Below are 22,107 nucleotides of genomic sequence, written 5' to 3'. Positions count from 1 at the left end.
AGGCAAATTGATGTAAGGTACTCTCTGAGCTGCTGGGACAGCAAGAGTTAAGCAACTGAGCTGGAAATCCCATGAGATCAGGCTTTTCTAGTGGGAAGATTTCCCATGCTTCCTGCTTTTTGATGTGCTGGAAATACTTTATGCTCAGCCTTTCTTGTGGTATCTTGGCACTACTTCTGTAAATAGTTGAAGGGACATCATCAACATAACAATCATGCTTCTGTCTAAAATGTTTTCATTACTCCAAGTCACAACTAAAAGAGAAAGAGATTAAGGTCTCTTTCATTCAGGCACTTAAGCATGAACCAGCTTTCCTAAGTGTCAGTCAGATCATGCCCTAGAAGATTTAGGGTTTAAATTTAGGACTGTATTAGCTTTGCTGACAGTGCTGGTAGAGGAAGTTTTGACAACTTGTTCCCACCCTCACCTCACCACCATTTGCTACCCTGTTGGTTGGTTGTAGTCTGTAAGGGGTTGTCCAGTTAACCTGATCACTTTTTTTTGTGTGTGTGTGTGAGAGAGAGAGAGAGAGAGAGAGAGAGTTGTTTTTAATCAGAACAGTTTCATCTTCCCATCTTTACAGTGTGGCTCCAGCAACCACTTTTTGGGCTGAACTGAGAGAATGGCAGCCTGGGGAAGGATAAAACACTCAAGGGGGGATGCTTAGGGATCTGCAGACAGCTGACACTTTGACTATCTTTGGCCTTTGCCCTGAAAGCCCCAAATCCACAGCATACATGCACATCACAGCTCCTCTCAAGTCACAAGCCTAAAGGCTGAAATGATCCTGTTGTGTTGCACAGCCTACCTGCATGTGTGGCCTGGTATTATCTGTGTGGTCTTTAGGCAGTAACATTTCTTATTACCTTCATTGTATTTACAGCAACCCCCAAAATGATGCCAACTGCAGGGGTACCAAACACCTATGGAAGTCCTTAGAATTTTCCAATGAGAATATGGACTTAGCAACTGGCTGTTCAGAGCTGAACTGAAACTTGCCCAAAATTCAAGGCTGTTTGGAGCCAGTGTATTAATTGGGCATTATCTTCAGTCTAGAATGAGTCTTGGAGTATGTGTTTTATGAGGTTTAAAAGCACGCAAGCAGGTCTGTGCTAGCAAACACCTACTGCTGATAGAAACACTGACACTGGGATGACATTTCTAGAGTCACTATCATGCTTGTGGGTTATGCTGATGAGGAAAACTTGCACACAGACTGCTTGTAATTTATGAAATGTATTCCCAGAATGTGTAAAGTGTGCAAAGAACTGTCCTCAAATTTCACATGCCATGTCCCCTTTTCACTTGTACCTCCCGCCCCTTTGGTTTCCTCAGCACGCTGCGCATGCCCTCTCTTGCAGGTGAAATGCTGACCCTCCATGTGCCATAGGCTAGTGGGAATGACAGGACACATTCTTCCAGGGCTGCCTAATGACTGCTCCAGAAGGTACACTATAGGAGTGGATAAGGACCCATTAGAAGTCAGGAAGCCTCTAATGCATTGTCCTTTCGAATAAACAGCTTTAGCTTTTTAGTTCTCCACTTACATTAATCATGCCTGTCATGAGCCACTTGGAGAACTGCAGCCACCTCAGGGTGGCCTGCAAAGCTTCCTGCTTCACTCAGAGCTCTGCTTCTTCAAATTTCCCTTCCCACTGTTTGTATGAAGCCTGCAGGAGATGAACAAAGTAAGATATTTACTTCTTTCACTCAGTAACCAAAGCCTCCCCCATACGGTGAACAACCAGCGAGGGAGAAGAGACTGGAGGCAATAAACATCATGTTGCTGATGCTGACTCTAGGTCTTCTTCCCACATTTTTACAGAAGTCTTCTTAAACCCCTGATTTTTCATGTCTCTTAGTATTTTTAAAGAGTTTTAGGAGACTTAGAATATTTTATGATATTTGTTTTTTAAGCTGTTAGCAAGTTCACAAGCACTGTGATCAATATTAACAAAAATCAGTCAAGAGAAATGCACTTCTCTCTGCACAAACACATTCTCCTTCCTCAATTCCTGTCAGTTTCAGACTTTAAATGTACTTGGTTTAAATTTTTTTCTTCATTTAAGAAAAACAGGAAGAAGCATAATTTTTCAAAACGTAACATCTTGTTGACCAACAGACGGGACCAAAGAAACTCTATCCTGCTTGAACACAGGGTAATTTGAGTCTATGTAGAGAAATTATGTCAGTCTAATACTTCTGTGTTGCAAATCTGAAGTACTCTGGTTTGGAGTGATATTTGAATCTTAATGCAAAGTGAGTGCAGTTTAGCCTCAAATCTCGATTTTTTTTTTGCACTGGCTTGGAGGAAAGGTATCTGGAAACAGCAGTTGTATTCACGCTTTTATGACTGGGATCTCTTTCTGCCTTAACTCTCATTTTATCTTCTTATGTGTAAAACCCCCTAGCAAGCAGCTGTGTTTCTTAGTTTATTGAGCTGTAAAATGTGTTGGTGATATTCACCTATTCCTGGTGTCCTGAGATGCCTGGAAGGGCAGAACTCTTCCAAAGCAAAGATAATGAAGCAGTAAGGCAAGAAGGACATAGGACTAGCATTGAATTTTAAACAATAAATTGAAAGCAAATGGAAAGTAAAGAATTCTGAATGACCAATGAGGTGTTAATGTGGAGGAATGTCTTGCAGGGATCTGCTCTCTGATGAGTGCTAATTAATAGTCCTGCTGTAGATCTGGTATATCCTAGAGACTGATACCTCGGAAGAGCTTTTATCTGATGAAGTTTTATGTCTAGCAGCAGAGAAATTAGGTCATTTTTATGTGATGTGTATATACTAAGGAACAGTGATGCTGAAAAAAGTTCTGGGTACGATGTAGTGGCTGAAAGGAACTGCTATGATACTGAGGTAGATATCGGAGGTAGAATGTTAGTAGCATTTGTAATACCACCGCAAAACTAGGACTTTCTAACTTCATCTTTCTTCTTTTTTTTTTCAAAAACATATTGGCAAATTTATAAAAAGAGCTTTTTGAGCCTTCAATTTAAGTTCTAAAATGAATGCTTTAAGGAATCCAGATTTTATAGTGTATTTATGAGAATAAGTTTAGAATTTAAGGAATGGTGTGGTTACACTCTGTATTTGCATATGGAGAATGCAGTAAGATTTTTGACTTGTGAGTCAGTGGCAGGGCATCCAGAAGCTAAAGGATGATGTAGAGGAATGAAAAGTGTAAAAATTAGGTACCTGTTTAACCAGGCTTACATTTCTAAACAAGGAAAAAATTTCTTCTTAAGCCATGACTTGTCATTGAATGCAAATATTTTATCTCCTGTAAACGGATTATTCCATGATATTATGGGGGAGGGGTGTGGGGGTGTATTGTTGATCAGTAGGTGCTTAAATTAAATCAACATAATAATTATTTTTGGCCTTAGTTATAAAAGTATGAGTATTCCTTAAAAAATCATTACTTTTTTTTCTATTGCTGATCAGAACAATCTGAAGTTGCCAAAAGAAGTTAAGGTTTTATTTCAGGGTACTAATGGTTAAATGTAGACAAAATGTCTCCCTCTCTTTAATTTTCTTATATAGCTCTTCATAGGAAGAAGGTTTTTCTCAAGATGTATCTATCCAAATGACTCTCTGCTATATGATGCTGTATTTTTAATCCCACAGCATATGGAAAACATTCCCCTGTATGGAAGAGGTATCGTTTCATAAAGTCGAGATTTTGCTTGCCCCGGTGACTCAGAGTCAAAGCAATGTCCCTTTTGTGCTTCCAGAGAGTGACGTAATGAAGCAGACTTCCATGAGCACACACTAAAGCCTGGCTAGGTGCATGTGTGCTTGCGATTAGTAGCTGCCAGTGCTGACCTCTGCCTTCCCTGATGGATCAGGATGCATTGCTCCCTACTGCAGAGGGCCAGCAGAAGACCTATGTGCAATTTAAGCTTCACTTCAGTGCAGTTTTGAGAACTTCCATGGGATGTGGGTGGGCAGAAGGTTTCACTCACTGGAAACATTTAAATTTGAGTTTGGAAGCAATTTTACTAGCCAACAAGTTGTTTTCTTTTAAGCTTTCACAGACCAAGGAGCATCGTCACATAATCCCGTTAGTGATTCCAGCAAGTTTTTGTTAACTTGCAGCACCTCTTTTAGGAAGTTATTAAACAATGATTTAGAGACTGAAGATATGATAAATTTACCACTTCCCTTAATGTCTTTTTCCAATGTATAATTGACTCTATTTATTTCCACTTTGAATTTTAGATCTTTTAGGCATTGAAAGTTAATGCACTTTGCTGTCAGCTTGAAGTCCTAAGACTCATCCCAATTTTAGCATGTCAGAGATAAAATAACTCAAAAGGAAAAGAATGAATAATAATCTCTGTATCTCTTTCTAAATGCTAGTAAAATTGATTGGCAACCTTCATACCCTGTACCCACAGTGAGTATTTGAGCTGAAGGTAGAAATGCCATTTCTTTGAAGAGGATGGCTCCCTTTAACTTTGGGTTTGCTTGTCTTTCCGCATTGCACACTGTGATTATCCATCAACAGCAATGCCAGCGGCTCTTGCAGTTTAGCAGGGGCAGCTCAGGACATGACTTTCATCTTGTTGAAACAAACAGTAATATCAAAGATCTTACAACTCTCTGAAATATGGTAGAGACTTTGAGGTGAATATTTAGCAACTTGGCTGTGTGTGGGCAGTGCAAACACAAGCTGCAGCAAACAAGAGCCTTCCAGCCTTTTCTTCAAGGTGTCCTACAGAGGACTGAATGTTGCAAGCAATTTGCTCATTATTAGACCGGAGTCACCAGACCGGGGCCTCTTCATGTTGACTTGCGAAATCCTTTCATGCTTATCAGCATACAGCTGGATTTCCTCTGCTTTATCACACTGCCACTTTTCCTGTATGGCTCTCAGCTTTGTTTGGAGTTCTCTGGGCTAGCTATTATATGCAGTTCTCTTTGATGCAATGATAGATCTTGCAACTGTGCTCTGTGAAATGTGCACCTCTCCTGAGGTGTTGTATAATTGCAGGATCACTCTTATCTCATCAATCTTAATGTTTTCTAATTTTTTTGCCCTGGGGTCTTGTTTGAGGCATGGCATAAGGTATCCCTGAAGATTTGCAAATTGTTTTGTTGGAATTCCTTAGAGTTTTTCATGTTGAGCTTTTAATAAAGCAAAACTTTGAGGATGAATGTCTACTCAGTGTACAGTTTTCCTTATAGTAGCTTGTTTTGAAAATGAAGGAAGTATTTTATTCATTAGCGGAAGAACTTTTAATTGTACTTGTTATGATGAGGAGAGGACTCTGGACTGTTTCACGTTAATAAAACTTTTCCTCTTACATCAAGATTTCTGCTTGGCTATTCCACGTAGTCATTGTCTCCTAAAGTGGCAAACTTGAAATGTGTACTCCCTTGTAACTGAAATGTTGAGAAAGTTGTCTAATGTAACAGCTGTATACTGCTTTGTAATTTTATGAATAATTTCAGATTGATTTACTCCAGTCTCTAGCTTTGCCTCACTTCTGACAGCAATATTTCTTGTTTTGTTCCCTGAACTTTAAATGTCTTCCACATGTAATTTACAATTAACTGATTTTTCATTACTTGCAAATTAAGATGGTGGCTCCCATCCATGCAGATTAAGATAAACAATTTCTTTAAGCTGAGCCATTTTTAAAATTTATTTTTTCGAAGCTGTTTTGAATTCCTGCTTTAATTAATATATTTTAACCTCTTTTCTCTTCATTTCTCTTGCTTCTTAAGATACATTGCTGCTTTTACATTGCTGCTTTTACGTTGCTGTCTGCCTCTTGTTATAGCAGGGAGCTATAGCAGAAGGAAACTCAGCAGCACCAATAGAATGAATTCGTGCCTAGACAAGCTCATAAAAGATATTATATCTAGGAATGGAGAAATGGGGCCTCCTCTACTACCCACTGAAGCTGACAAAGTTGTAGGTTTGAGACCTTTGCATAACGAGGGCAAGAGTGTACTCCCACAAGTAGGGCTGCCATTTTTAAAAGCCATGCCCCAGTCTGAGATGACTTCAGTCTCTTTAAGTGTCCTCCTTTTTGGAATAAACCTGTAAATGAATAAAATGTACATCTCCAAACAGTCCTCACAGATATGAAAAGGAAGGTAAGGATTAGCATGACTGGAAGGTATACAGTACGCTGGTGGCAGTGTGGGTTGCACACAACCTGATGTTATACCCATGAAAATATGGTGTTTACAGAGTTTCTTCTGCTAAATGTCATTGAGAAAGCCCAGTGAGAAGTTTAGGTCCTCACAAGAACAAGACACTGTCCCCACCCTTAGGTGTGGATAGCAGTGTGAATGCCCAAGTGAGAAAAAGGGAGACTTAGTTTGGCCCTAGAAATGACGATAATATTGCAGTGTCATGCTCCCTCTTTTCTTTGGTGAGAAACAAAATGCACCAATGCAACCTCTTCTAGCCCTTAATCATTCTTCCCCCTCTCTTCTGGATAGAGACAAATGCTCACTATGAGTTACTTAGCCCAAGTTAATGAACAGAAAACAGATACAGCTCTCATATTGTCCATCAGCAATAGCTAATGGCAGCAAGGTTGCTATATACCATAAAAGGTCTATGAAGAAATGACATCTCTTTTTTTTCTTTTTTTTTTTTTTAAGAGAATGCATAGCTCCCAACAAGCATGGGCAGTGACAAGGAACACCCAATTTTGTGCTTTCTGGCAACAAAATTCACAGATGGTAGCTTAAGTGGCTTCTTACTGTGGATGTCAGGCAGGACTGCATCCTCTTACACATTCAAAGAGAATGCTCTGGGACTGCAGTTTCAAAAGATCAGATTTAAGAATCCCCATTTGTTTAGCACTTACTAATTACTAGAATTATTAATCACAAAGTTAACCAAATGAACCCTGTGGGTAGGCAAATTCAAGAAGTTTTTCTTCATGTATTATCATCTGGGTCATATCACTGTATCATATGCAGGGAAGAGAAAGAAAGGGAAATTTAATCTGCAACTTGGCCTTCACACACTTTGGCAACATATTAAAGTGAACAATCTGTATAAGTATATTCTATAATTTCAGGCTCCCTGGATATGATAGACACTTCATGCACAAAGTTTGCTTTCAGCATAATTTTTTACCATTTCTAAAATAAACTCAGTTGCACATTTCAGTTTGTTTAACTGAGATAATGTTCAAAGGCATGGAATGAAATATCCCTCTTGGGCTCTTAGCTGTGGCACTAAGCACTCACTGACCTGCTAGACCATTGAAAGTATTCTCTTCCTCCTTCACAATCTTTCACAGGTCAATATAGACCCTCACATCCAAGCACAGCTACCCTGGAGGACTGAATGCATTACTTACTGTCATGTGAATAGAACCACACTCAATATCTGGTTAATATTTGCCATATGCAATGCAGGATATGCTTTTGTGATAGCTAAGAGCTAACAAGACTATTTACAGAGCAGAGGGGGTTAAGTGTGCCGCTATTTTCCTCCTTTCTCTCTGCTAAGAGGGCTGTGTTTGCACTTACTGAAATTAAGACATAGTGTGACCTCAGCTGTCATGGATTAGTTGAGTTTTTATTTGGTTTTGATGGGTGAATACAAAGACAAACCATCTAGTCTCAAGTGGATGGAAAATAGACATGGGTCCTGTGCACTGCAGTATTTATATGTCACTGCCCAAAAATGCAGGTAGTGAAGAGAGAGGCAGTGAGGGGGGCTAGTTTTGCCCTCGACAATGAAGGCATGGAGTTGCTTTTGACTGATATGTACATACACCAGAACTCCTCCGAGACACTGGGTATTGAAACACTCTAAAGAACATGAAGCTGACCCTAAGTGTTGGCTGAAGAATATTTTTTGGGGGACAGGTCTGGAAAACCTAGAGCAAATGCTGCAGCCATGGGTCATCCCTCACGATTACCCAAGGGGACCATGAGAAATCAGGGCTGCTCACAGACATCCTCTACCACAGTGCAATGGTTGCTGTGTACACTGTACATGAGCATGAGTCTGGTGATGTGTCACGTGAACACTTCAGCAGGAGCTCTTTGAAGTACGGAAATCAGACTCACACTTGTCGAAGGCACCCTTGTAAATGAAAAATAATTTTAAAAAAGAGTCACTCTTCATGCTGAAGAAGTGCTGCCCAGTGGGCTGGGAACCCTAATGACCTCCCAGTGTCAGCTGCAGGTCATGTTTGCCAAGCAGACTGATCTGGTGAAATTCCTGATGTCCTGGACTTTTCATCACAATCTTTTCCTCAGTTCTCAAAGTGTAGTTTGACATCTGGGCTTATTCATATTGGTCTGATTTTTGCAGTGATCAGAGATAAAGAACTCAATCATGGGGCACGAGTAGCAACGTTTTCCATTTCTAATGGAGGAATAACCAACCAATTTTAGGGAAATGTTGTAAAAGCAGGTATTTCAGCACTTGTGAAATGATGGTGTTTTGTGCCAAGAAATCAGCAGAGAGGGAGGATTTCTGTTTTGTATAAAACTGACATGATTTGAAAGGGTTTTTAAAAATCTAATGACTTTTCAGTGACTCGTTCCTCTGTAATTGAGACAGAAGTGTAACTCAATCAGAAGACAATGTTGGTTGGTTTAATGCACAGATTATGGTTTCAGAGAAGTATTTATTTCCCTACACACTGGACATCTGGAAACATTCCCCTGCCACATTTTATTAGAACATTGAAATCACCTCGTTAAATGATATGGAGGGATTTAGAAAGCAAGGTAATTGTTGGGAGATCAATCACTGATAAAGCTTCCCATGCCACTTTAATATGTTCCCATTTACTGCCACAGACACTCATTCTAATCATTGGCTATGCCATTTAAATGATTTTCATCACAGACTTCCAGGTTTTCTGAGCCTTCTCCTGGTGTAATGACCCCCACAGCATTTTCCTGTCTTTGTTGTTAAGTAAATGAGCTGATAAGCAATGAAGTACATATGCCAAATTACTATTTTAGTACCCACTGCTGCTTTTCTCTCAAAGATACAAAAGTAGAAAAGGGGCTGGACAGAAAATCTCCCCTGCTTATTTTCTCTCACATCCTGAAACAGAGCTTTGTTCATGACAATACACCACAGACTAGATGAAATGGTGACTGTCCTGCTGTGACCGGGAGATATTTGAGGTGGATAAGAGGGAGTACCTGGTGGGATTTGGAGCCTGAAGGTGAGTGAGCATTCAGGGAGGAAGATGAGATTCATCAGGGAGAACTGAAGTGCTGAGGGTTGCCCTGGTGCACAAATGCTGAGCCAGCATTTGAGGTCTCAGAGCAAGAGGCTTTTGAAGGAAGAATATCACTGTTGATGCAGGAGTTGGGGGAAGGAGAAGACCATCAGTGCAAAGGGGAAGCTGCTGGGAGGGTTTGAGCAGTGTTACTGATTAAGAATTCCGAGAAAGAAAAAATACAAACCAAGAACCTCACCTGGGCTGGCAGTAGTGTCCTAAGGGTCATGGGGCAAAGTTGGCACAAAAGAAGAAAGCATGTTTTCTTGATGAGAGGAAAATACTGTAAAACTGTGCCCTGTATCAACTTTTTTTTGCTTCTTTGCAGAGAGAACCAAGAAAATATAATGTCCATAGGTGGGACTTACAGTCTATGGGAAAGTTTTTTCCTACAAAACTGTATACAATTGATGTACCTACATAACTCTGTATCCTTTATGGTCTTTTCATGAAGATGTGCATTGGAAAGAACCATTCATCAGGTTAATATTTATTTGCATTTTAATCCCTTTTTCTGTCCCACTCAAAACTAATTGTGTGTGGGTTTGTCCCTCCCTTTAACAACTGCAAATAGAAAGCAGACGGGAAGCCAGGAGCTTTGACAAAAAGCAGGAAGAGAAGAAGAAAAAGCCCTGAGAAAATGATAGGCACACATGGCACACTCTGATCTCGCTGTAATGAGGAGGCTTGTAAAGACTTGCATTTGTGGGTCACTTACCTGTGCTGTAGAGGGTGTTTGTTTTACTTGGTAAACAAGCATCACAGCACTCTGCTTTTAGGCAAATAGACTGCGGATATATTTTCAAAACTGAACATGAATGACTTTAAAAGTGTGTAATAGCTCTCACTGCTTTTCATTACTTTTACACATAGCTTTTTAAGTGTAGTGTGACTATTGACAGCCCTGGAAGGTAGTATAGGGTCACTTTTCGTTTGCTTTGATTTGGGCAATCAAAAGAGATATAGCTCTTTTCCATGTCCAGCTAGCAGCTGTGGAATTTCTCTGTCTCTGAATGTATTTTAGTCCAGTCTCTGGTGTTTCTGCCTGGGTCTGCTCTGTCAGCTATGATTTCAGCATCACTCTGAGGTGCTCAGCCATCGATGTTGCCCACATGTTTGCTTGCTCCAGGTGCCAGGAGATTGGCTTGCCTGGTATGGAAACTGAGATGGATGGCAGGAATCCAGCTCTGCCCCTGGGCTCTTGCCTTGTTTGTAACCAGCTTGACTCACACATAGAGAAAATGTAAACTTGTACTGGGACATAGTTTATGAAGAGAACAGAGATGTGGTCTCTATTGTTTCACCTCCATACAGATCCCCAGAAACCTGAGGGTTGCCACACAGTGACCTCTTCTAGAAATGATAGACCAGCTCTTACCTGTGCAGTACAATGTGATCCAGCACCCTCCACACAATTTGGGTAAAGTGCCTTTTAATGCTCTCTGTTAGTGACTGCCCTTTGATGTTACTCTCGATATTTGGAAACTCAACGTTTGTGTTTCTGCTCCTTTGGTCTTTGTGGAAATGAAAGATGTTTTACCACTCTTGCAAAATGACGCACTTCAGATGTACTTTGGTAATATTTTGCAGGAGTTTTGCAAGCCCTCTCATTAATTTCCAGAGCCCTCAGGCTTACTGATCAAGATCCACTTCAAGACTTCCGATTGAATCCAGCTAAGGCAAATGTGTATTTATTTCCGCAAGATGCTTCATGAGCGCTTCTAGCTTCACCTGGAAACAAAATACCTTGACAGCTTCACCAGGTCTCTAATCTCACACCTGCCCATTCCACAACTAGATTGTTGCCGTCCTCCTGTGTGTCCACTGTATCCCACTTCCTCCCTGGGGAGCATCTTATCTGCCTTCATCCGCCAAAATCCAGCTCCCTGCATGCCTGATAGGGCAGCAGCCCCTCTGTCCAACCCCACATTGTCATGGTGAAACAGCTTGAATAGCAGGTCAGTTCTCACTCATGTGCAACTCTTTCTGCTCTGGGGAAGTTCCCAGGATCCGGGCAGTGTCAGTCCTCCCAACTCTGAGGCTTCCTCAGCCAGGTTGTGAAGGCTGCTGACAGCAGGAGTTCACAGCAGCAGGGTATCATGCTGCTTACTGTGAATTTGGTGTAACACAAGGATTTGGGACACGAGAGCTGTATGTGGTGAGCTGTGGTAATCCTCTGCTTTTGTTCTCACATTAATTTTGCACCCTGTGGGGTTTGTTTCAAGTTTCATAGTCACCTTCTGAAAATAGTGAGTTTTGGCCTTCTTCCAGCAAAAGCCAAAACCTCCTTCATACTCAGGCCCAAAGGACTGGGTTGGAGGGAGGGAAGGAGCAGAGGGAAAGGGAATGGGTCCAGGCTGACCTCCTTTTCCATGTGAGAGTACCAGCTGGGAACACAGACAACCTAACTGCTTCTGAAAGCTGCCTGCTGCTGTACCCCTTCCAGAAACCCCCTCTGTTCTCAGGAGGGGGAAACAGCTCCTGAGGCAGCTTTTCTCCAGACTGGGAGAAGCTGGAGGTCACGGAGTCAGGAACGACTTTGATGCTGTCAGGCTGGAGCTGTGAAGACTTGACCTCTGACTGTAGCCCGCCCCCTGGTCTTCCCGAGATTAAATTATGGTATGGAGCAATACCAGAAATAACACTGGTCATTTAACAGGGATGGGGAGCTAGTACTAGTTTCTAACTCCACTTAGCCCTGACCTGTTTTGTGATACCGAGAGGCCCAACAGCCTGTCATGTGCCTTGTTACCCCTGAGAGCTTTCCCAGGTTACTCCTTGTTTTGCTACGCAGTTATGAAACCCCAGGGGGTGACTGCAGCCCAGGCTTGGGGGGCTGTAATTTCTGAAAGAGCGTCTGGAAAGTTTGAGGATGATGGTGGGATTTGAGCAGGTCCTGTCCTCAGCTGGGACTGCATTCCTGCTATTATCAGCAGAGGAAAGCCACACTGCATCAGTGGAAAAGTTGCTGAAAATGGCTCTGATAGCAGAATAGAGGGACAGACTATTGGACAAAAGGGTGATGCCCAGTTTTGGGGCATGGCCATTGGAAGGAATGCCCTGGCAGCGCTCCAGGCTTAAAACCCCAGCTTGCCATAGTGGGTGCTTTTCATCCAAGCTTTCAGAGACATCACATCAGTTTGGTTTAGTAAATATTTCAACAGCGTTTTGAAGTTCCAATGAAAACAGAGAAAAGCTTTGATGTCTACAGACCCTTTATCCCACCACACATCTCACCCCATGTTTTTCAGCAACATTGTTTAGTCAGTGCTCACTGAGGCCAAAGGGGTGCAAGGTGCAAAATCTTAGGCCCAGTGAAGGCAGCAGAAAACTTTTCCCTGTTACAGTGAAGCCAGGTTCATGCTGAAGTTAGTCAAAAAGAGCGATTTTAGTTTCTCTGTTTCTCTCATTAAAAAAAAAAAAAACAACAACAAAACCAAAAACCAGAAAGAATTCTGGTCAGAAAACTAGAAGTTCTCAAAAAAAACCTAAATGAAAAGAGCATAATGTGTGAGGAATTATTTTAATTATTATTCATTTATTTTTGCAGGAAGGGTTATCTTGGACATTAATCCATGGAAGAGAACCAAACTGGGAATTTTTTTGATGGCCACCCTGGAAATCCCTGCATCACTGAAGCTGTGGTAACAAGTGCCTTCTGGGTGGATACACATGAATTTGTCAGATTGGTTTTCCCAACAGAACTTTTTTTCAACAAAATTGTTATTCTCCTTCTGAAAATGCCTGTTCTGTAATATGGATATTTTGTGTATATTAAACATTCCAGGAAAAATTCCTACCCAGCAAGCCTATTCAATGCCTTACTTATTTTCCTTCTTTGTGTTTTGTTTCCCAAACATAAATACTTACAATAATTTCTAGGGCTCCCAAGTTTAATAAAGACTATGTTGTGAGTCTTTGCCACGTTACATTTCTGCTTGTTTGAAAATATCGTGCAAAACAACTGGAGGGCCAAAGAATGCCTTGACACAAACTGGGGATTTCTGCAATACCTGTGTGGGTGTTTAAGGGGGAAAACACTGCAGGCTGAAGTTGGATTCCAGTGGATATGCTAGTATATATGCATGATATCTGGTTTGTTTTCCTCTCTATTTTCTCTCTGCTACCCTATCTTTCTCTATGTTTCCTAATATTTTTTCAGTGTTTTCTTTATGAGTAGCTTTTTAAATTTTCTCTTTTTGTTTTAACCACCAAGGTGGATTTTAATTTTCTTTCCTTTTTCTGCCTTTTCTTTTTAATTCCCTTTATCCTCCCATTCCAATTTCTTTTCCTTTTTTTCCTAGTTCTGCCTTTCTCTGTGGGAGCTCATCCTTATTGCTGACTTAGTGTGATAACACAGAGAAAACCTCCTTGTTTTCAGAAGCTCCTGTCTGTCTCAGGACAAGCAATATGCTAGGCCAGCTCCTGACAAAACATAGCCCTTTTGTTCAGCATGTGTTGGCTCAGCCCAGCTGAATGAAATGTCTTTGTTTTAGGTGTAGATAGTAAGCTGGGTCTGCCTGGCAGGTGCATCTTGGAGGCACTGTCACACTGCAGTAAATTCCGTAATTACAGGTCATGGAAGTGGAGCTCTCCTTTGATGTGACTTTTTCTGTTGTTGCAAGCGGATACAATTTGACTGAGATATCAAATGCAGATAGCAGTAAAAATTTAATTAACAAATCAAAGCTTTTATCTGGGGTTTTAGAACTCAAGCCAACAGGTTTCTTCAATCTAAAGAAATCACAAAGATGGAGGGGCGAAGGCAGTGCCTTTGTAGTGTATACAGCTTACGACCTTTTTTATAATGCTTGCAAAGATAAAGCATTTTAACTGTTACTTTCCCTCTGAGAAGCCTTTAGATCTTCCCCGAAAGTGAGAATATTGTTCACTGTAAGCTTAATTTTCATCATTTTAACTCTTCAGTGTGCATGCATTTTCTCTCATGACACTGCAGATTACTTATCAGGGGAAGACAAAGCATGCTCACACTTGCCTTCCTGTAGTTGGGGCTGCACAGAGCATCCCAGCACTCCAAATTCATGTGCTGGATTGACTATTCCTCTTGTGGTAAGCCAGTCAGTGGTGGTGTCAGTGGCCTGACATTCCTTCCATAATTTACTTACCATCTTAACAATGAAAGCCTCAGTGAAATGAGGCTGAAACTTGGCTCTTAGCTCCTTCATCTGCAGGGGAAGTAGATGCTCTTCACTTTCAGTGCTTTCTGGGGGTATGATTGAAGCAGCTGGGTCCACATGCTGACTGCCTTAGTTACCCCACTCACTCTACTGCTCACTGGGAGCTGGTAGAGCAGCAGTCTGTCTGTTACACGTGGTGTGTGTGATTACTGCTGACTGAGAATAGAAATACATGCAAAAGGGCAAGAAAATAACAATGATACTATTACTACTAATCCTCCACATGCCTGGTGACACCTCTGCTAGAAGCCACGTGTCAGAGCACCCCAAAACCACATAATGAGACATATATGGATAATCAGAGCATGTTGCACCCTCTATCTCAATAAATACGAGTGTCTTGCATTTATGGGTCAGCTCTTTCTCAGAAGTTATTTCCAAGGGTGTGTACAGACCAAAGTTATAAAATGCTGCATGACAGATTAAAACAGAACATGGCGAGTAAAAGAAAAATTATCTCAGGTGTTCACCATGATACTATGCATTTGACTTTTCAAGGCCTAGAAGTCCTTCAAATGAATGAACACTTTGCTACAGAGATCCCAGACTAATGTTCTGTTAGTCTGTGGAGGCAAGTTACCCTATATGTGCTACTCATGTCTTTCTCACTGTATCTGAGACTGACCCAGGAGTTTCTGCAAGTGTGCACACGAAGGTCCTAGTTCAGGAAACATATAACAGTATTGGACAGCACTTAGGAAACCCTTAAGTATAGAAACACTTAATCAGGGTCTTAAGAGCCTTCCTGAAATGAAGCTAAAGAACCTGAGTCAAAGACCTCTGAAATCAATACAGCACTACGAACTTGTGCTTATGCCAGTGTATGTTCAGAGGGTCTCACCAAGAATCATAGATCTGGATTTCTGAGCTGGCTACTAGAGCGACTACTGAAATAAAACCCTACTAAGCATGACAAAAAGAGATGATGATCCTAGTGAATTTACAGTGCTGGGCATATATAGTGCAGTTACCCAATTCTAAACTTTCAAGGTACCACTGTTGCAAAAGCATCAAAAGCTTTCCAAACGTCTAGCTGGAGTCAAAAAAAAAAAAAAAAAAAAAGGAAAGAAGAAACAAAAATCAAAGGAAAGAAAGAAAGAAGGAAGGAAGGAAGGACGGAAGAAAGGAGGGAAGAAAGAAAAGAAAGGAAGGAAGGATAGGCCATCTTTATATTTGAAGTACGCAAATTAACTTCTTGACATTTGCATTACTAATTTTAGTGCTTTAATCCAAGTACTCTGTTACCATACTTTAAAGCCTCAGATATCACCTCAAGCAGCTAAGAAAAAAAGAAGGGAAGACTTCAAAGTGAATAATTACCTGTTGATGATGTATTATATTTAAAGGCTCTGGCTGTGGATTAAAGCTAGTCCTAGGATTGTTAATAGCCTGCAGTAAACAACTAATGAATCAAAGAAAAGGAACAAAAAGCAGCACTATTTGAAGGACATTCCCATTAATACCAAAGGCCAGACTCTAAGTGTTAAGTGTAACACAATAAAATACAGTCATTTCACACTAGAGTGTATAAGAATTTAAAAAAATGGTCACAGGTGAATTATTAGGGATTGTCCTTTAAGCTTTGTTCTTTAAGCACTTTGATGCCATTAACAGTAACCAGGTTTTTCAGTCCTCTGTTGGGGTTTTTTTGCAGTTTATGTGAAATTTTTATGTTGTATAATGAAGAGGATAGGTCTGAAGGTGAAAAGCTATACCTACAGCAGTGATAGAAACAGCAAACTTCCAGAGAGGAGAAGTAAAAGCTCGAAGGAGGCACAGAACAGGAAATGGAGAGAAAACAGCTGAAAACACTGCAGAATAAATTGGATGTCTACAGGGATCTCTCTGATTCGGAGCTGTTAAGAATCTTGATGAAATAGGAAAGTGAGTGATTTAAAGGAGGCGGTTGGGAGAAATTATCTCAACATACGTTAGCTAAGTAGATGACAGCAGTGCTTCAATCATAGTCCTTCAATCATGGCCCATCTTCTTCCCACCAGAGCAAAACCTTTTAAGCTGCTGGCAGTGTTCACATGAGCAACAGTGGGAGACCCTCATTTCATACTAATTGGAGCCCTGATCTGAGATGCTTTAAAGAGGGAATGTTATTTTAATTTATATGTCTGGGAATTGAGGTAATCGAGAACTTTTCAGGGGAATGTACTTTTTCTCTTTGAAAATAATTTTGGGAGAATTAAAACCCAGCAAAACCACTGTGGGCTTGCAATGCATTAAGGTGATAGTGATATGTACATATGTGTGTGTGTGGCATGGTACTAAATGACTTTACATCTTTTGTCAAATCTAAGCTCTTAAGGCTGCTAGATTTTCTCAGGGCTTAGGAATTGATTTAAAATAAAGGAAAGCAAAATGTGGATGATACACATGCACTGAAGAGCTAGTAGGCATTTCTATTGAGAGTGATTATTTTTAAGACTGAAGAATCAATACATTTCAAGAAAAAAAAACAAAACAAAAAACCCAAAGCAACAACAAATCACTACTAGACAAGACTAATTATGCCCTAGAAGTGACCTGGAGATCACTTCTGTCTTTCTGCACTTTGTGGTGGATTGAGATAATAGTGTATCTTCCTGAGGTAAGTTTTAAAACAGCCTGGCTACTCAGCAACTGCCATATCCAGTCCGTGGCAGGTCTGAATCATGAAATTTTTGGGGTTGGAAGGGACCCCTGGAGATCACCTAGTCCAATCCCCTGCCAAGGCAGGGTCACCTGGAGCAGGTTACACAGGAACTCTTTGAGTGGGTTTTGAATGTCTCCAAGAGAGGGAGACTCCACAACCTCCCTGGACAGCCTGTTCCAGTGCTCTCCAGCCCTCAAGGTAAAAAAGATCTTCCTCATGTTGAGATGGAACTTCTTATGTTTCAATTTATGGCCATTGCTCCTTGTCCTATCACTGGGCACCACTGAAAAGAGCCTGGCACCATCCTCTTGACACTCACCTTTGAGATATTTACACACATTAATGAGATCCCCTCTCAGTCTTCTCTTCTCTAGACTGAACAGGCCCAGCTCCCACAGTCTCTCCTCATAAGAGCGATGTTTCAGACTCCTAATCATCTTCATGGCCCTCCACTGGACCCTCTGCAGCAGAGAACTAACACAGCAAAAGTCTAAAAACGGCTCAGGAAAGTGTCTGATGAGAATGGAGCTGCCTCAAAAGGAGGGTGGGGCAGCATTGGGAGATTCCCTGAAACGATGGAAGAGTATGAAAGAAGGGAAGAACAGAGGACACTTGTCTTTTTCTAGACACATAAGCTGTGAAACAGCACCCAAAGGCATTTTTCTGAGTTTTTTTAGAGTCCCTGGAAAGAGGCAGGCAGTCTGGACTGTGGAAGCTGATCTGCTCTCTTGGAGTTTTGATAAAGATAGACTGAACAATGAATGTGGACTACAAAACAAATATTTGGAAGCTAAATGAGGTAAAGGCCAAGCATAATCCTTAGCACTTGAGGCAAACGTTCATCGTTATGCCTGTATTCACTGTTTGCATGCATGTATATGGCAGCTGTCTGTACATTTGGGGCTCCTTAGTAGGCCATACACATTTCTGCAACAAGCTGGCAGTTTCCATGTCCTGTCTTATCCTTGCTGTCCACAGTTTTTGTTGCTTGCTTTGAGGATTACATTCTCTGTAGTGTTTTACGATTGAATCCCAGACCTCTGCGAAGTCCCACATTCAGTTTGCCAAAGCTTGCCATTTTAGTGCATTATTTGTAGTGCAGCAATGCCCAGAGGCTCCTTTGTGCAGAGCCCCATCTGTGGCTGGTGCACACGCAGCTGTTTGTCCTAAGGTCCAAGGCGAGCTCTCACAGCCCCATCCCTGCCTCTTTGGTGCGTAGTGTTTTCAGCCATTATTAAAGCTTAATATGTTCCATTTGGCACCATTGTGAGAAAGCTATCTGTTTGGGGAAAAAATGTTTCATTAAGCCCAAAGCAAAGACGCAGCCACTTTTGGGTGATGTTGATTATTCACAAAATGTCATTCCCGAGTTGTCTTGTTTGCCAAGTGTGGGACATATGTTAGTAATTGACAAGGAGCAGAGTGGATCTCTTCTATAAATGGCTGTTTCGAGACACAACTAGTAATAAAATAAAGGGGCCAGGGGTTCCTCAGAAGATCTAACACTGTGCCTCCTTTAAAACTGTTATCGCTAGCAGGCAAGACTTGTTCTCCCTCTTTCTCTTCCAGACTGCTTTTCTTCCTGTAAAACCTCAGGCCTGTTCCTCATTTTTCTTATGTTGCAACAGATGGGTTTTTTGTTTCTTCAGGAGACAGCTAGCTGAAATCTATGTCTTGTGTTTCTGAATACACTTTCCACCAACATTAGCCTTAGCTGAACAACTGCAGTAATGACATACAATGATTTTCAGGGACCTAAAGAAGGAAACAGTTCCATGAAAATTACTTAGTTGTTCCTACAGATTCTAACTCTTCATTTCAGTTACACTGCATATGGATGTAAAGTATCATAGATACTCTAAAAGAGCAGAGACTTGAATTTGTTCTGATGTCACCACTGCTTTAATAGGAAGACATTAATTCAGATGACATAATTTCTGAACATATCAGTGGGGTTGGAAGGGTTTGAATGTACAAATACTTATGTAGGTGTGCAATCCTGCACAATCTATTGTTGCCACAGACCTGTTTGCTCAAGGAAGTTATTGGTCTGTAGTGATGGAGGGAGAAACAGGCTTTTAAGAGACCTAAATACCACTGGGGATTGAATGGAATGGACAATATGATGCATACAATGAGAAAGGTGCCACCTGCATAAGGCTCTGTCAGGTTTGTCTGGTACTTGGTGGGTCAAGATTATATTGTTGTTTGGGTGCCTGGTCACATTTTTTTTTCATGCAGATTACTGGTAAGTTTGAGTGTGGTTGTGGTATAATGACATGTAGGTGGATGCTGGAAACCCATCCTTCTGGTGACTTGGCCTAGTCTGTCAGTTAGCAAGGAGAAGAAGACAGGGAGGTGCAGATGACTGATGCAAAGTTATGCCTGCCCTTTATGATATTTCTTTCTTTCATGTCTTACTGGGCTCCACACTGCTACGGCACACTTGTGTAATAGAAGAACTGGTTTACATTTTTGCTTGTTCTTTCCAAAGCAACACAAGCTGATGTGATCCACCCCAACAAATATTAGCTATTTCAACATGCTCTGTGTGGGGTGTAGTCTAAACCAGAAGATGATGCAAAATACTGCATCCCACTTCCCACAGCCATGGCCAAATTGGTGCATGATTTATGTGGAGTAGCAGCCCAAGGAGCACTAAGGTCAGCAGAAATCTTTCCACCGACTTAAAAAAGCATTGTCTCAAGCCACCTGAGACAATGTCAGGCACCGATTATACCCCAAAAGTGAACATGGATTATGAAACTTTTCTGAGAGCCTGACCTCTCTCCTTTATTCTGTGTGGTGAGGAATGATCCCAAACCAGACATGTCCTGGCTCAGGAGAGGTGGTGCTGCTTGGCTGCAAATAGAGCCAAACCTATGGTATTTTCCATTTATCTCAGCCTCCAGGATGTGAAGCTTTCCCTGGCCCTTGGGTAGAAAATACAGGTTAGTCTTTCCATGTAGAGGCAGCATTTTTTGATCTGCTTTCCAATTTGTATTGGTTGCTTTCCCATTAAAGGAGAAAAGAAAGGCAAACTAGATCACTTTATGGAAGGAGGGAGAACTGAGTTATTTTTCTTACCTACTTTGTATCTATAGAAGCTCCGTGCGTCAGTTCTTGTGCATCAAATAAAGTAAAAAAATTAATAAATAGAAGGTCAGATCCCTGCTTCTCTGAACTCACAATTTTAACAATAATGGATTTAAATCCAACTGTTGGACTCACCATTTATGCATTTTTTATAAGGATGGTACATGACAACTGACAACATTGCTGCCTGGTAAGAAGTCAGAGGAAGTGTTCGAGCAGGGCTCAGGCACCATGACTACTACTCAGAAAGAAACAACAACCAACTAGCAAAACTCCAGAAGGACCAGTATCCCATGTAAACCAAGGAAGGACCTTGATAACTGCAGGGTCGAGCTATTATTTTTCATCTCAGAGTTAAAATTTCTTATTGAATACTTTCAGGATGGAAAAAAAAATGCAGTGGTAAGCTAGAGAGGTTAGATAAAGTTATGCTTTTATTTTCAGCTCTCCCAACCATACTCTGTTAAATTCCATCTTGGCAGCACACAACGAGTAACAGTGATTTCAATCCTGTGGTTCACAAATGGTGGGTAAAAACATGACAGGGCCTGAGCTATTCCTCTCTCCCCACCCTTTCTGCCACTTGAGTTATGACTATCCACGGAGCAGCACGAGAAGGTTGGAGAGGTAACACCAAGCAATGTGGGTGAGGGGAATCAGGCATGACAAAGTTAACCATTACCACTCAACATTTGATTTCTTCTATACACTCCTTGCACTGAAGAGAGCCAGAGACAATGGTATTATGTTATTGCTGACAGTAATGCCTGTGTTGGGATATATGTTTTGCTGACAGCAGTTGAAATCTTGGAGGTATTTGCCATTGGGAACTTGGTCCCATCCCTCCTGATTTGTTTATTATTTGCAGCTCTGCTGCTTTGGTCTCTCAGCCAGCTGGCTTGTGTGGAAAGGGGATTCCTGGAAGAGCAGTGTTAGGCTGGCTCAGGCCTTGGGGGGTCGTTACCATGTCCCTGATTGCACACTAGACACTGACATGCTGAGTGATTTAGGACCAGACACTTGCTGTCTTTGCCCCCATTTCCCTCCTGTGAAATTGTTGATGGTGGTGCTTACTTTACAAACTGCATGGAGCTGTACAGTTGCCAAGCTCTCTATGAGGCAACAAAAGACATCAATTAGTTGTTTTGCACAGGCCCAACACTGAGAAAGAAAAAGGTTGTTTCAGTTATTGTGGCACTGAGTTCATTATGTTTCTCCATCCATCTTGAACATCTAGCCTTGTAGGGCATGAGTCAGGATCGGTTGTGTACTCTGCCTCTCTGTGTTCAAATACAGAAATGACCTGTAACTATGGTGATAGCATTTATCATCCGATCTATCAAAAGATAAAAATATCATGTCCTTTTTTTGGCTATCTTTGCTCTGGCCCCGGTATGCAAGATTTTACTTTGCTTGCTTAATGGACTTGTAATTAAACAAAGAAAGAAAAAAAAGCAACGAGTAATTCTCTTTGTTTTCTTAGTGTTTACAGTTTCTCCATTATTTAGTCTTCTCCAAATTTCTGTGAATTTTACACTAAGGATAAACTTCTGCTTCAGTTTGAAGTTAAAAACAGATTTACCACAAACTTTAACAAAACCAGAAGAGGCCTCAATTTCTTGCCAAAACTTTTTAAAGATGAAGATGCTGAGTTGCTTAGAGGAGATGCTTTGGATTCCTCATACTATGAGTTGGTTTACTAAATACTGACTTAACGCATATAAGAAAGGGGAAAAAAACCCTAGAGTCTCATGTTACTTGAGCAGAAAAAAATGCCTCACTTGTTTGTGATTTATACTGATTAAACCAAAGTCTTATGGATTACTATGCATTTTTCTCAATATAGGAAAAGCTTACAAGGAAATTTTAGCAGTTCATTATGACTATCATAGTTCCACCAGTGTAATAGGAGCCAAAAAATTTGCAGCATGG

General features: G+C 41.1%; 1 long non-coding RNA gene across 4 annotated transcripts; it reads left to right on the top strand.

The window, feature by feature from the left end:
• Nucleotides 1–8,236: 8,236 nt before the first annotated feature.
• LOC125318533 lies at nucleotides 8,237–13,156 on the top strand. 4 transcript variants are annotated; one of them, XR_007200410.1, is made up of 6 exons: nucleotides 8,237–9,180; nucleotides 9,566–9,719; nucleotides 10,552–10,657; nucleotides 10,828–11,195; nucleotides 11,703–11,856; nucleotides 12,788–13,156. It is a non-coding gene; the product is annotated as an uncharacterized LOC125318533 (long non-coding RNA). The 4 variants fall into 4 exon arrangements; XR_007200411.1 differs by lacking the exon at nucleotides 11,703–11,856; XR_007200408.1 differs by having other exon boundaries at nucleotides 10,828–11,856.
• The last annotated feature ends 8,951 nt before the right edge of the window (nucleotides 13,157–22,107 follow it).

This window comes from Corvus hawaiiensis, chromosome 30, assembly GCF_020740725.1.
Source record: "Corvus hawaiiensis isolate bCorHaw1 chromosome 30, bCorHaw1.pri.cur, whole genome shotgun sequence".
Taxonomy (NCBI): domain Eukaryota; kingdom Metazoa; phylum Chordata; class Aves; order Passeriformes; family Corvidae; genus Corvus; species Corvus hawaiiensis.
This window is presented reverse-complemented; position numbering and strand designations above follow the sequence as displayed.